Source organism: Brienomyrus brachyistius, chromosome 22 (genome assembly GCF_023856365.1).
Source record: "Brienomyrus brachyistius isolate T26 chromosome 22, BBRACH_0.4, whole genome shotgun sequence".
Taxonomy (NCBI): domain Eukaryota; kingdom Metazoa; phylum Chordata; class Actinopteri; order Osteoglossiformes; family Mormyridae; genus Brienomyrus; species Brienomyrus brachyistius.
The window spans coordinates 3,331,960-3,347,209 of record NC_064554.1 but is presented as its reverse complement, the minus strand read 5'-3'; the positions used below and the strand labels follow the sequence as shown (position 1 = coordinate 3,347,209).

At 49.6% G+C, this 15,250-nt stretch overlaps 1 pseudogene; it reads left to right on the top strand.

Moving 5' to 3' along the window:
- LOC125718100 (myosin-9-like) overlaps window positions 1–15,250 on the top strand; it is a 31,061-nt pseudogene that overhangs the window by 7,924 nt on the left and 7,887 nt on the right.

The following is a 15,250-nucleotide window of genomic DNA, read 5'->3' as shown; positions in this document are numbered from 1 at the left end:
TCTGTAAACAGGAAAGAGCAGAGAACAATGTGCACCAGCCCCCTCCTCTTGGATTGTGACGCCTAATAGTGTTTTAGCTGCTGCTAGCTTTATTTAATCATTGCCGGCATGACTCCTCCCAACCCCCCCACCACCCCCCCACGGCTGTCTCCTTGTCGTTTGCCCTGGAAAAGGAAAGGCCGTGACGTGGCTGTGTGAACGGAGCACCTGCGGGAGCTCTGTCGGGGTCAGGGATGTTCCCAACCCCATGCCTGACTGCTGAGCCATACAAGGGGGTGCCTACCCCCCCCCCCCTTTTTCCTGGAGCCAATGAGGTCGCCCTGGCCACAGTTCAAGAAAACCCTTTCATTTATCTGACGCTTTTATCCACAGTGACCTACAGTAGAGACACATCTCACTAATTTATGTACACTCCCTGGGATTTGAACCTACAACCTTTGCAGCGTTAGAGCAATTCTGTCTTTGTTGCAAGAGCCTGATTCGTGCCCAAAAGATGAAACTCAGAGCCATGTTAAAAGAGGTGAAGTTTCATTTTCAATCTGACCTGGGGCGGGTGTACTGGCAGAACACACCCCCCCCCCAGCCCTTTCCAGTTCTTCTGTCTTACTCCCATAACCCTCACCTGAAAGTGCAAATCCTGCCGTAGGAGTAGCTGATGCTGAGTTACTGCTGTGTCATTGACTTGCCAGAGATTAAAAGCGTAAATAAAATCAGGTCATAAATGTCTATTGTGAAGTCCAGTTAAATAGCAAACGTGTCTTATTAAATAATTTTAAATATCTGTGCAGCAGTATGTAATAGTGGTATTTGAATTAACTTCACTTCCTCGTTCCTTCAGCCAGATGTGTCTTAATATTAAATCTTGTAATAACATTAAAATAAACATTATTACATCGTGCTATAGCCAAGCTCTCGATGACATGCTTGCAGAGTAGCCTCAGCAGGTCATGTCTGGTCATGTTGGTGATTTTGTTTTGGAAAACAGAAGACTGCGGCAGGCAGGGTGGGTGGGGTGGCTTACCAAGGATCGTCACCAAGGGTAGTGGTCTGGCCTTTGCCAAATCTGTGCTTTCTTTCACCTGTTCCTTATCAGTGGGTTTTCGCTGCACTTGTCTCGGCTTGGCACGTTACGCTTTGGCTCCTGTGGCTGCATGTTCGAGCTCGTGGTCCCGCCCAGAGTTTCCCACGCTGCTCCCAGAACCTACCCATCCGGTCTAGCTGGTCGAGTCTTTCGTTAGAGCCGTGGAGTAATCTCGGATGGCTGTTGGTTCAGTGAAAGTGCGGGGTGCATTTGAAGTAACCAAATGTGTGGTCACTTTTAGTTGGAGTGTGCGGGGCTTTTTTTGACCCCCCAACGTCCTCCAATTTCTTTCAGACCTACTCAGGGCTCTTCTGTGTGGTGATCAACCCCTACAAGAACCTGCCCATCTATTCAGAGGAGATCGTCGAGATGTACAGGGGCAAGAAAGAGGCACGAGATGCCCCCCCACATCTATGCCATTACAGACACAGCCTACCGCAGCATGATGCAGGGGTGAGGCACATGTGTCAGCTGTGTGGCCCTTGAAAGCCCCGCCCCCCTTTCCAGTGACAGGAAACGGATATCAGCTTCCTGCCTGTGGCAGGACGCTGTCCTGTTCAGCCCGACACAACTTGAATAATTGTCCTGAGATTTCTTGTAATATGTAGCATGTAATAACATGGTGTTTCCCAACCCGGTCCCTCGGGCGGGCCCACAGACCGTCCACATTTTTGCTTCCTCCCAGCTCCCAACATAATGTGGGAGGGAGGGAACAAAAATGTGGACCGTCTGTGGAATCCCTGAGAACCATGATTGGGAATCCCTGCAATAGTGGTAAACTAACCTTTGAGAAACACTGGATTACTGTGCCAGTTTTTACTATTGTGTCCCTTAACATATCTGAAATTTCTGTGAGCTGAAAACCTCCTGTGGGTGAGGAGGTCCTGCAGATGTTTGCAGTCAGTGTTTTACTAAGTGAGACAGAAGCTGCAGTGACTCACTGGCCCTCAAAGACTTTGATACCTTACATGTCAGTACTGTAAAAACCTGAGGGGGATTTGCATTACTTGCCTGTGCTGTGTGTCTCAGGATCAGTTTGCCACTGTAAATTTTGGAGAGTAATTGGGCGCAGTGAGACATCAGGGTGATCTCTCTCTCTCTCTCTCTCTCTCTCTCTCTTCTCTCACTCCTCTCTCATCCTCTCCTCTCTCCTCTCTCTCTCTCTCTCTCTCTCTCTCTCTCTCTCTCTCTCTCTCATCTCTCTCTCTCTCTCTCTCTCTATCTCTCTCTCTCTCTCTCTCCTCTCTCTCTCTCTCGCCTTCACAGACCGCGAGGACCAGTCCATCCTCTGCACGTGAGTCTTCGTGCAAAAAGTGCCGAAAAGACATCGCCGATTTGTGCTTCACGGCTGTGACGGTTGCTCGGTTTCACTTTTGTTCTCATTCGTCTCTCCTCCTCCTCATCCTCCACCTCCCCCTTCCGTGTCTTAGAGGAGAATCGGGAGCCGGGAAGACGGAGAACACCAAGAAGGTCATCCAGTACCTGGCTCACGTCGCCTCGTCCCACAAAACTAAGAAAGATCAGGTGAGTCCCTGTGCTGCCTTGCATCTTCCTCCTCCTCTCCTCCTCCTCCTTGTGGCCTCCTTACAAACACCCCCCCTCCCCCACTTCCTCATACTGATTCTTACCCCCCCCCCATCCCAGTTCAGCATATTCCCATCCACCTCTTTCAGAGCTGTCCTCTGAATAGCAGGATGCTGGGATTCAGCCCCCCCCCCCCCCACACACACACACACACACATCCTGGTCTCCTCTCGCACTTGCTAGCCACATTGTGATTCCTGTGTGTGTATGAGGGAGACCTCATTTATCTCCATTCATTCACTGTTACTGTCAGACACTTGTATGTTATTTAACACCTGTGACATTTAATCTGTCCAGTGATTAATATGAACCTTTTAAGAAAAGCTAAAATATCTTTAAAAAATGAGGTGTCTATGCACAACTTCAGAACTATTCTTTTCAAACTTCCGTTGTTCATTGGAGAATTCCGGTCAAAAATGTAGCTTGTTTTTGTGGCGCGTGTCCAAAGCAGTCCCTTCGCATGGCCGCGCGCGACCTGCTTTTCTGAGGACAGGCTAGCTCTCCTGGGCGAGCCGCCGTGTCGCTGGCTCAGCTGCTGTAGGACAGCTGGGACTTTGCCGGGTTTCCCAGAATGTACTTTGACCAGAAGCCTCTGTAGTGAGCTGTGTTGTTGAGGTTGTCTCTCTCTCTCTCCATCCAGAACGCCAGCGTGCTGTCCCATGTGAGTTTCTCCACAACATCGCTCCTTTAAAACGTTTTTCTTAATTAATTTTTACTCGCCCCCCCCCCCCCTCCACTTTCTCCTCTCTTTCTTGGCAACCGCTGCTGATGTCTTGTGTCTATATGGTGGGTCAGTCAGATATTAGGATGTTCAGGTCACATGACCGGTGAGACAGGAAGTGGGAAGCAGGAAGTGGGATGCGTTATTTTGAAGGGAAGGCAGAAAATTCACACAGACAAGAATGTATATAAACAAGGTAATTTCAGTGTATTGGTAATTAACTCCTCTGTTTGAGTGAATGTCTGTATTTCTAGGGTTAGGAAAGGAGGCTTTTGTCCATTTGCTGTTCTTGTCTGTGTGGGTTCAGTCTTGTTGGTCTGTGCAAAGCGTTCATGTGCCTTTTTGGGGTTTTCTGGAGGTTAATCTGTGTAACGCGTGTTTGCCCGCCCGTGTTTCCTGGGGACTCGCCTGCAGCCGATCGGCACCTCAAACGTGTGCCTTGCTTCCTGTCGAACAGACGCCCTTCCTCTGTCCCTCTGCTCCTCCACATGTTCTGGGTGTCTGTGTGTCAGATCTTAATGTTTGGGGTGACCGGAGGCCATCAGTATGCGGCGTCGAGCCCTGCTGGGTCACCTGCCTCTCTGACCCCTCTGCTCTGATGATAAACCTACTTGCCTTCATTTCAGCAAGAATGCAAGAAAACACTGCATTATGACAGCAATGCTGTCTGCGGAATAAATAGATTCTCCTGATATGGTCCGGTGGAAGAAGTGGTGTGTTTGCATTATGAATAAACAAAGGCTACATTTATGAAGCATTTTATGCATGGCTCACAATTATAATTGGGTGTGTAAACTGTTCAGGTCTCACGCAGTGCAAAGGTCAAAGGTCATGACACCGCAGTGCGTCGTGGTGGGCTCTTCTGCATGGGGGTTGAAGGTCGCTCTCTGGGCCGGCGGTGATGGGACTCACAGGGAAGTGACTGAGTCGACTCTGGGCTGTCGGGGCGTGGGCACTAACATGGCAGCGTGCGAACGTGGGTGCAGGTGTGAGCACGAGCGCCGTGGTGTTGTATGCCAGGTAGGTCAGCTATCCGTTGTGAGGTGGAAGGTGATGACCTTTGTGTCACCGATTCGAGTCGGCGTCAGTGTGCTGGTGGAATTTTTTATTTTTTTGCCTTGAATTTGTTCAGAAACTCAAGAATTTCAGCTTGCAGGTATACTGAATAAAGTAATAAAGTTTTAAAAAGAAAAAAAACTACGCTAACTTTAGGTAACCAGTTGCATGTAATGGCGTATGGTACCTTATGTATCCACCAGGGGGAGCTGGAGAAACAACTGCTGCAGGCCAACCCCATCCTAGAAGCCTTTGGTAACGCCAAGACGGTGAAGAATGACAACTCTTCACGATTCGTAAGGATTCGGCACTGCGTTGTGGTGTTCTGTGTCTAAATAATAATTAAAATGAAGGCAAAAAAGGTGTACTTGTCTCTTGCAGGGAAAATTCATCAGAATCAATTTTGACGTCAACGGTTATATAGTTGGAGCAAACATCGAGACCTGTATCCTTCACCGTGGCAACTTGCCATTTATAACTGCAACCTATAGACATCCCCCGACGTTTGGAGGAACAGTTCAATGTGTATTCCTCTTTTTTCTGTGTTGCAAACGTTGCTTGTAGTCTTGCTTCCTGTGCTGCAGTCGAACGAAATTCCACACTGCAGAGAACAGAGATTTTGTTTGTTTTAAAGGGAAAGGGGGTGGTGATGAAGCGAAAACAACAGCTCTGGCCTTAAGGTTTACATAGTACACATGTCCATTAATGGTAAAGTATGTGGGCCTCGACGCCACGCCCCCCACCAACCCCCACCCCCCTCTTCATGTTTGTCTGCAGCCAGATGTCTGTTTTGTCCACGCCTTCCTTGACAGTGTTTCTGACAGACTTACTGGAGAAATCACGTGCCATCCGGCAGGCCAAGGATGAGAGGACATTTCACATGTTCTACTACATGCTGTCAGGCGCAGGGGACAAGTTACGCTGTACGTGTAACGTTGTAATCTGCAGCGGTTTCACTCCTCCCTTTGTATTTGTTTGTTTTGCTCGCCTCCTGCCCTTAAATCAAGCCCTCTGTGCTCTATACCTCAGGCGTCTGCAGTCGTGATCTCTGTGTGAACCTTGTGCATGCATTTTGGCTCTGGCCATTGATCTGGTGAAACCTGCTTGCCTTGCACCAGACCGGAACCTCCTGTAGCTGATAAACTGATAAACCAGCTCTTTAGGCATATCTGATAGCAAAGCTAAAAACAGAGAGATAAGCGACAGCCCAGATCTTTGTCATTGACTGGTTTTTGTTTTTGAAGCTGGCTCGATATGCTCGCGATTTTGATCTGTTTCAGTAGTTTGTTCCAGTAGTGCTTGTCTTCACAATAATTCACTTCTGTAACAGCTGTCCTGTGACTGAATGGTCCGCATCTCTGCTGTCGTCTAGTGTTTCTATAGTGACAGTTTTCACCTTTTCTGTGTTTTTTTTTGGGGTACACGGGCCACATGCCCTTCTGGAGGGGCTTGTAATGACTGCATTTGAACCCCCTACCTATCATCTCCCACCTGTCACTCCCCAAAATAGCGGAACTTTGCCTGGAGGGCTTCAACAAGTACCGCTTCCTGTCCAACGGTCTTGTGACCATCCCTGGTCAGCAGGACAAGGACCTCTACACCGAGACCATGGAAGCCATGAAAATCATGAGCATCCCAGAAGATGAGCAGATAGGTAACGAAGAATGAGGTCTCTCTCCATTAGCTCTGACTTCCCTGGGTGTTCTGTGTCGCGTGACTCTCGCCGTTGTCCTCCCCCATCAGGAATGCTAAGGGTGGTATCAGCCGTGCTCCAGCTGGGGAACATATCCTTCAAGAAGGAACGTCACTCTGACCAAGCCTCCATGCCCGACGACACGGGTAAGGCGCTCCATCTGCACCTCCTGCTCTTTGGGAGACTTTGGCAGCATTCGCTGTGTTGTTTTTTGTTTTGCCACATCCCACGATAGCTTCGCAGGGCTTGTTGAAACCAGTCGGAGTACGACGACTTTGGGAAGGGAGGGTTTTTCCATGGAAGTGTCGGTTACATTAAATTTATACTTGGCACCCCCAGTACAGATGTGGAACGGAAGCTGTCCCCACCCTGCAGCTGCTCCAATCCAGGGAAAGGCCGCCTACCTGGTCTAACCCCTCCTCTTTTAACATCCTCCCCCCCCCCCAGCCGCCCAGAAAGTCTGCCACCTGTTGGGCATGAACGTGACCGACTTCACGCGCTCCATCCTTTCGCCGCGCATCAAGGTGGGCCGCGACTACGTGCAGAAGGCCCAGACGCAAGAGCAGGCCGAGTTCGCCGTGGAGGCTTTGGCCAAGGCCACCTACGAGCGCCTCTTCCGCTGGCTGGTCATGCGCATCAACAAGGCCCTGGACAAGACCAAACGCCAGGGCGCCTCCTTCATCGGTATCCTGGACATCGCCGGCTTCGAGATCTTCGAGGTATTACAGCAAGGGTGGCTCAGGAACGGCCTGCTCTCCTCCTGTGTTCATGCTTCTTCCTTGTACGAGTAAACACTTTGCAGAACTTTAATATCATCAAGCTTCATAATTAAGCCAAATGCGTGAATATGGAGATCCAAAACTGAACAAATGTGTCTCAGATTAGTACTTTGGGGATCACAGGACTAACGCACTCAATGTTCAGAGGCTGTCTGTGTAATAATATGCCAGGATTGTCCTAGCTTTTATCTAACTATCCTACCAGTTTGCAGTATTGATGGTCTTTCAGAGCATTAATACTCAGCGTGTACATTGGTCTTCTCCTTGTTTCCTCCCTGCAGCTGAACTCGTTCGAGCAGCTGTGTATCAACTACACCAACGAGAAGCTGCAGCAGCTCTTCAACCACACGATGTTCATCCTGGAGCAGGAGGAGTACCAGCGGGAGGGCATCGAGTGGAGCTTCATCGACTTCGGCCTGGACCTGCAGCCCTGCATCGACCTCATCGAGAAGACTGTAAGTCCATCCGGTGATTCCTGTTCCAGATTTGTGCGTTTCCATTTCCCAAAGTCTCATGATCATCTGGGCTGAATTTCGATCGATCTCCCGGCACTTAAGGCCAGTCCTCCAGGTATCCTGGCCCTGCTGGACGAGGAGTGCTGGTTCCCCAAAGCCACAGACAAGAGCTTCGTGGAGAAGGTGGGCCAGGAGCTGGGCACCCACCCCAAGTTCCAAAAGCCCAAAAAGCTGAAGGATGAAGCCGACTTCTGCATCATGCACTATGCCGGCAAGGTAATGGATTCCCCATATATAATGTTGGCATCATTGATCATCACTACTTGTTAGAGGTTATGGAGGTATAGGTGTCCTATAAGTTTCTATTGTCTGCTCTCTCCCCCCCCCCCCCCCTCCCCCAGGTGGACTACAAGGCAGTTGAATGGCTGATGAAGAACATGGACCCTCTGAATGACAACGTGGCCACGCTCCTTAACCAGTCCTCGGACAAGTTTGTGTCTGAGCTGTGGAAAGATGGTAAGCGGCCGGGGACAGTATTTTAGCAGCCTACATCTGCACATGAAAGTCACAGTGCCACCTACTGGTCATTTTGAAGACCTTGTGTCAGAGAATTTCACCAAGTGTTCAATTTAATATTGAAATAATTCTAAAAACTTCTCTCCTATAATTATTTTAAAATAGGAATATGACTTGGCCATCATTATTAGATCACACCGGTGTCGGAGTGCGCCCCACTGAACTCTGTGTGTGTTCTCTCTTTAGCTTCTTCTGATCTCTCTCTTGTGGTATCCGTCTGCCTGTCCCCACCTCCTTGCCTCTCTCCTTTTCTGCCTTGTCCTGCTCTATCCTGTTTCCTGTGTTTCTCCTCTCTCACACACTTAGAGGTACAGAACTGTCAGAGAGCCTATTTTTATCAGCGTTTTCCTATTCTCCACCTAGACTCAGGTGATCTTTTATTTTTTTTTTGTTGCTTGCTTGACGTTTCTCTCCCTTCTGTTTCGACGCAGATCAGTAGCCGTCTCTCTCTCCTCGGCAATGTAGCTCCCGTCTGATATTTCCAGCGTGTCATAAGTAGTTCAGACCTTTTTTTTTCTGTAGTTTTCCCCCCCTCAGTTGGACCCTGCTCTTCTTCCACTGAACTCTCTTCCTTCTCCTTCTGTGTAATAGTGTGGTTTGGGCCCCCTGGTGTTGGTCATACAGTACTGCAGCAACCGGTATATACTGCATGGGTGTGATTTTTCTTATTTTTGACCACTGCGCAAATACACAAACACGCACATGTGCAAAATGGGTATATGCTCACAGACGAAAAGAAATCCGCTTCAGAGGAAACATGCTATTTTAAAGGATGTTTTTATGCATTTCCGTCAGTTCCATCACTGCTTTAAGTCAGGGCTGATGATAAGATAAGGGCTTAAAAAATGTACAGCACTTTACTGAATGACAGTTTTTGCATGTGGTGTGTTTACAGAATGTAGTGTCATGAGGTTTTGCCGCACAGCTAAGTAGCACTGAACACACACACCACTTCCTCACTGCATTTTTGGCTTGGTCTCGTGTGCCGCACGCTTTGCCCTTGTGAACTCCCCGCCCTCCCCCCCCCCCCCCCCCCCCCCACCCCCCCGCCGCCACCCCACTCTCACTCTGTGTTTATCGTTTGCTCACCACTTTTCTTTTTTTAGTCCCTCTGCCTGTACAGGCGAGAGGCGTGTGGGTTATGAGCTGATGTCTTCATCACCATGAGGATGTTCTGGAGTTGATTTCCAGTCAGTAACAAAGCCCCCCTTTCTTGCCCCCCCCCCAGTGGACCGTATTGTGGGCCTGGACAAGGTGGCCGGCATGTCGGAGTCCATCCCCGGGGCCTTTAAGACACGCAAGGGCATGTTCCGCACGGTGGGCCAGCTCTACAAGGAGCAGCTGTCCAAGCTGATGGCCACGCTGAGGAACACCAACCCCAACTTCGTCCGCTGCATCATCCCCAACCACGACAAGAAGGTGAAGCCCACCCCGTTCCAAACGTCGTCTTCAGGGTCCTAAAGACTACAGATTAAGCTGTCGCTGATGTTTTTTGCAAGCTGGCGTACAGTATACAGCATCGGTGCCCAAGGCGAAACGGCCCCTTTTCTGTTTCAGCCGCACATCCGTCACCGAGTCTGTTATCTGACAGTTATTTAAGCTGCCAAGAGCAGATAGATATCTCTTTCTTGAGGCTTTTGAGGGAGATGGAAAACCACATGCCAAAACATTGCATGTGTCTTCCTGGGAGAACTCAAGTGATTGCATCATGTTTGTTTAAAATGAGTTAAATGCTGGCACCATTCTTTGAATGAAAAGACTCTGTGCCAACTGAGGACATCTAATCTCATTTAAAAATCAACTAACTGCTTACAGGGAAAAGCCTCTCTCCTCACCCACAATACCACAGGCTCATTGGGATGACAACAAACCATGAGGCGACAATTAAAAAATTGAATGCAATTTCGCAGGCCGGGAAGCTGGACCCCCACCTGGTTCTGGACCAGCTGAGGTGTAACGGGGTTCTGGAGGGGATCCGAATCTGCAGGCAGGGCTTCCCCAACCGGATCGTTTTCCAGGAGTTCAGGCAGAGGTGAGGACGGTCGCGTTTCTGAGCTGCAGAGATGCTGTCTCCTTTTTCCTTTCGTGTTGGGCTTGCTGCGCTTCACCCAGATGTAGACGTTTGTGCATCATTGTTGCATCTCCTTTCACTTCCAGGTACGAAATCCTCACTCCCAACGCTATTCCGAAAGGCTTCATGGACGGCAAACAGGCTTGTGTGCTCATGGTAAGTGTGTTCATGCCTGACCTTTTCACATCTGGTTGACCAGGAGCAAGTAGTGATTCAACCACGAGAAAGTTCAGCTTGCATTTGTGCAAAGGGATAGAAAAAGACTATAGAACAATGTGAGTGTGTGTGTGTATGTATTCTAGCCATTCATTTAATATATTCTTGTTCTGCTCAGATCAAAGCCCTGGAGCTGGACCCCAACCTGTACCGGATCGGCCAGAGCAAAGTGTTCTTCCGTGCTGGTGTGCTTGCACACCTGGAGGAGGAGCGTGACATGAAGATCACAGACGTCATCATCACCTTCCAGGCCTGGTGCCGCGGTTATGTTGCCCGCAAGTGAGGACTTCGGATGCAGCCACTTAAGACAAATTCCATGAATATGAAGGTTCTTTGTTCAGTGCTGGTTCAGTTTGGATAATTGGACCTTGCCCATATTTCAGGGCATTTGCTAAGAGGCAGCAGCAGCTCACTGCCATGAAAGTGATCCAGAGGAACTGTGCAGCCTACCTGAAGCTCAGGAACTGGCAGTGGTGGAGACTCTTCACTAAGGTAGGTCTGCACCGGATGCCGTCCACTCCCACTGCGACAGTGATGGTGATGGCTTGTCACTGCCATATCTCCCCCATGCACCAGGCCTGGGCTGGCCAATCGGGAGAGAATTCCCAGTGGGTCACTTAGCTGGTCAACAAAATAATTTGACAAGTTTATCATTGAGCCAGAATGCTAACCAGTGAGTTTTCCCACGCACACAATAGACCACGATTGCTCGACATAGAAAAAACACACAAATATGTGGCAGTACCACAGAGCCACAACTAATGGCTTACTAATGGCTTTCTATTGCCAGTCATTGGAAGTTTCTCAGACGATGGCTGTTAAAGCGGTCTGACTGGTAAATTTCTAATGGTTCAGTGTGTTATTTTGTTCTTGAAATGTCAGTAATAAAATAATCGGGATAATAATACTTGAACTGCGGCATCATTTATCAAAGTTCCCCCAAAACAAAGATAAAATGAACTGGTCCTGGGCATCAAACTAGTCCCACTTTGTTCTGCGAGGGAGGGGGGGGTCCCTGAGCTCCTGGAAAGACGCTCGATGTGCTGTGTGAATCCTCCCCCCAGGTGAAGCCACTGCTGCAGGTGAGCAGGCGGGAGGAGGAAATGCAGACCAAGGATGAGGAGCTGGTAAAGATAAAGGAGAAGCACCTGAATGCAGAGCGGGTGATGCAGGAAATGGGGGAGAAACACCTGCAGGTACGAACATGTCACAGAGGGCTGTGGGAGCAGTAGACGATTGATGTGTGTTGAAGTACCTCTGAATCAACTTACCAAAGTTATTATGCCCAGAATGAGAAGCTTATAGCCTGAGGATTAATTTAGGATTTATTTACTGTAACGAAATAAAGTCTTCGCACACGACCATTTAAGGCTGAATGATGAGCGGTCTCACACGTAGCTGACCCCAAGTTAACCTTTGACCTTTCTTTCCCTCGCCGTCCCCAGCTGAATGCGGAGAAGCAGGCCCTGCAGGAGCAGCTGCAGGCGGAGACGGAGCTGTGCGCCGAGGCCGAGGAGATGCGAGCCCGGCTGGCGGCCAAGAAGCAGGAGCTGGAGGAGATCCTGCATGACCTGGAGGCCCGTGTGGAGGAGGAGGAGGAACGGGTCAACCAGCTGCAGACTGAGAGGAAGAAGATGCAGCAGAACATCACGGTGAGATGAGCAGGACGCTTGAAGGCGCTGTGGCACGGTCGCGGCATGGGCTTTGTTGACGGCTCCGGTCTTGACGTGCTGAGCTTTTCTGCCTCCTGAAGGATCTGGAGCAGCAACTGGATGAGGAGGAGGGGGCCAGGCAGAAGCTGCAGCTAGAGAAGGTCACCCTGGAGGCAAAGATGAAAAAGTTTGAGGAGGACGTCATGATTCTGGACGACCAGAATAACAAACTCCAAAAGGTTCGGCGTTCACTTCAGACTCTATCTAAAATAAGATTAATTTTAGCAGAGCTTCTTAATCAGCATGCTACTAGCGTGGGGCAGTATTCCAGTGTGCAGCTATGTTGAAGTTTTTACATACTTTACGCAAAATATTGTCTTATGGCTACAGGAGAAAAAACTTATGGAAGAGAGGGTCTCCGAATTTACCACCAACCTGGCGGAAGAGGAGGAGAAGTCGAAGAGCTTGCAGAAGCTCAAGAACAAGCATGAGGCCATGATCACTGACCTGGAGGGTGGGTGGACTCCTCTGCTGTTAACCTGTCATCTCCGTCCCCTGTCTGTTTTCCGTGCCCCTGTTTTGTTAAGCTTTCTTTTCACCCCCTGATTTCAGACCGTCTGCGCAAGGAGGAGAAGCTGCGGCAGGAGCTGGAGAAGAACCGACGCAAGCTGGAAGGCGACTCCACAGAGCTGGGTGACCAGATCGCCGAGCTGCAGGCCCAAATCGCCGAGCTCCGTGCCCAGCTGGCCAAGAAGGAGGAGGAGCTACAGGCTGCTCTGGCCAGGTGGGGAAGCCGTGCTGATCACGTGACTGCCTGCTTTTCTCCTGTCAGTATTTATTAAACTTTCTGGTTTACTACTTTATATCGAAGTTCCCTCCAGTATGTGTGTTACTGCTTGTAGTTATAAATGACGCATCAAAAATCCACGAGTTTGCTAGAGAACTGAGAAAGTCCTCCTCTCTCAAACCTCAGGATTGAAGAGGAGGCGGCCCAGAAGAACCAGGCTCAGAAGAAGATCCGTGAGCTGGAGGCACAGTTGTCTGAGCTTCAGGAGGACCTGGAGCTAGAGAAGGTAGCCCGCGCCAAGGCCGAGAAGCATCGGCGGGACCTGGGCGAGGAGCTGGAAGCCCTGAAGACGGAGCTGGAGGATACACTGGACTCTACCGCAGCCCAGCAGGAGCTCAGGTATGGAGCCTGTGGGGGTGGAGATGTGGCTCCAGACTGGCTGTGGATGTACATAAGCCAGTGCAGTGCAGTGCCTATTGGTCACATGCTGGGTAGTGAGGAGAATATTTACAGGACCATTGAGGTTTGACTGACTGAACTAGGTCGTAGTGAAGAGTGCAACTGCATTGGAAATATAGGAAACTGCATTTTAATACAGTATCTACTTAACAAACATTACAGCCTATTCTAAGCATGTTTAAGGTACAACACTTACAGTTGGGCAAAATCATTAACACAAAGCCATATTTATAATAAAAATATATTGGTTATCTCATGTAATTTATTGAATAATACGGCCTAACACAGACGATCGTGAACAGGGGAATGTCTGTATTCAAATCAGAAATGGCCGTACATATGCGTGTGCTGCAGGCCATCTGCTTGGGGTAGTGTCTCCATGGATCTTCACCCCAAGATCCTGATCTCGTGGGGGCTGAAATCCACTCTCTCTCTGTCCATGGTCAGGGCTAGACTCACCGTCCTGCTCTCCTCGGACCTAAATGTCAATCGCGACCGATTCCAGTGCAGTTAATGTGGGTTCATGTGAGAGGTCAGCGCTAAGCCCCCACTCCGCGGCCCTAACAGGACCAAACGCGAGATGGAGGTGACGCAGCTGAAGAAGACGCTGGAGGACGACGCCCGGGTGCACGAGCAGCAGCTGATGGAGGTGCGGCAGAAGCACAGCCAAGCCTTCGACGAACTGAACGAGCAGCTGGAGCAGGCCAAGCGGGTAGGTGTTGCTCCACTCCCCCGTCTGGCTCCAATACCATACAGACCAGGGCTTCTCCAACTGATATCTTGCTGGAGGGCTTGATGAACCCTGCATCTAGTTCCCAAGCCTCCCCAGAGGGGCACCTCAGCCATTCCATGTATTTGTTAAATTTCACCACCAGATCAATAATTCGTTAATTTTAATCGGTTAACAAAAATCAATAACGTGTTGATTAGCCATATGAGGCGTGCTAGTGGTCCAGTCAAAAAATACATGGGTGTGCTGGACGGTCGCTGCAAATCCTGGGGTGACTTTAGGGGAGGTTCTGAAGTGACTAAGCTGGCACGCTTTCATAAATATAAGATTTAGCTCCAACGTGAAGGTCATCTGACCATCGTTTTCTTTGACAGCCCAAGACTTTTGCAGAGTACTCTACGTTTATAAAAAAAAAAAATGCATATAAATCAACTTGTATTACCCAGTCCCGTCTGCAGGGACCGCCAGAGAGTAATGTAAAGTCGTAGGCTGTATTTACACAACTGTAGCCATGCAGCTCATACGGACCGATTTTCAAGACGGTGGTTTTCGACATTCGTATAACCAGGGACCTCAAAATGAAAATAGGCCAGGGCTGCAGACCCCCCCCCCCCCCCCCCCATGTGCTCACATAGGAGACCAAGAATCGGGCACCTGCGGGTGGGGGGACATATTTCTCGTGCAAAAAAATTTTTTTTGTCAGTTTATGATGTATTTATGCCGACCCAATGCAACTGCTCACAACTGTTTGTCATTATTTTTAACATAATTTAACATAATCCGTCCCCCCCCCCTCCGCTGTCCTCGTGACTGCCTATGTGACACACTGCCCCTTTCTGTCACCTTTCAGAACAAGGTGTCCGTGGAGAAAACCAAGCAGGCCCTGGAGAGCGAGCGCAACGAGCTAGCCATCGAGGTGCAGACGCTGATGCAGGGCAAGACCGAGTCGGAGCAGCGCAGGAAGAAGGCGGAGACACTGGTGCAGGAGCTGCAGGTCAAGTTCGTGGAGAGCGAGAAGAACCGCTCTGAGCTGTCCGAGCGCGTGGCGAAGTTTCAGGTAAGATGCCTCCGGCGGTGTTCTGATGACACAGCTGGGTCTAAGAGCTGATGTGTTAAAATGTAGAAGCGGCTTGTGTTTCATGGTTTGGTCTGTGTACAAATGGCCTGAAGGCCAGGAGCTGTAGAGCTAGGGAGATATTCCTCTGTTTCCTGTCCTCTGACCCTCTTTCCAATATGTCCCAGGCGGAGCTGGAAAATGCCAACACTCTGCTCAGCGAGGCTGACAGCAAGTCCATCAAGGCCCTGAAAGACTGCTCTTCCGTGGAGTCGCAGCTCCAGGACGTACAGGTTTGGCACAGATGCATGCTAAAGCATCGCTGGTTTAATCAAG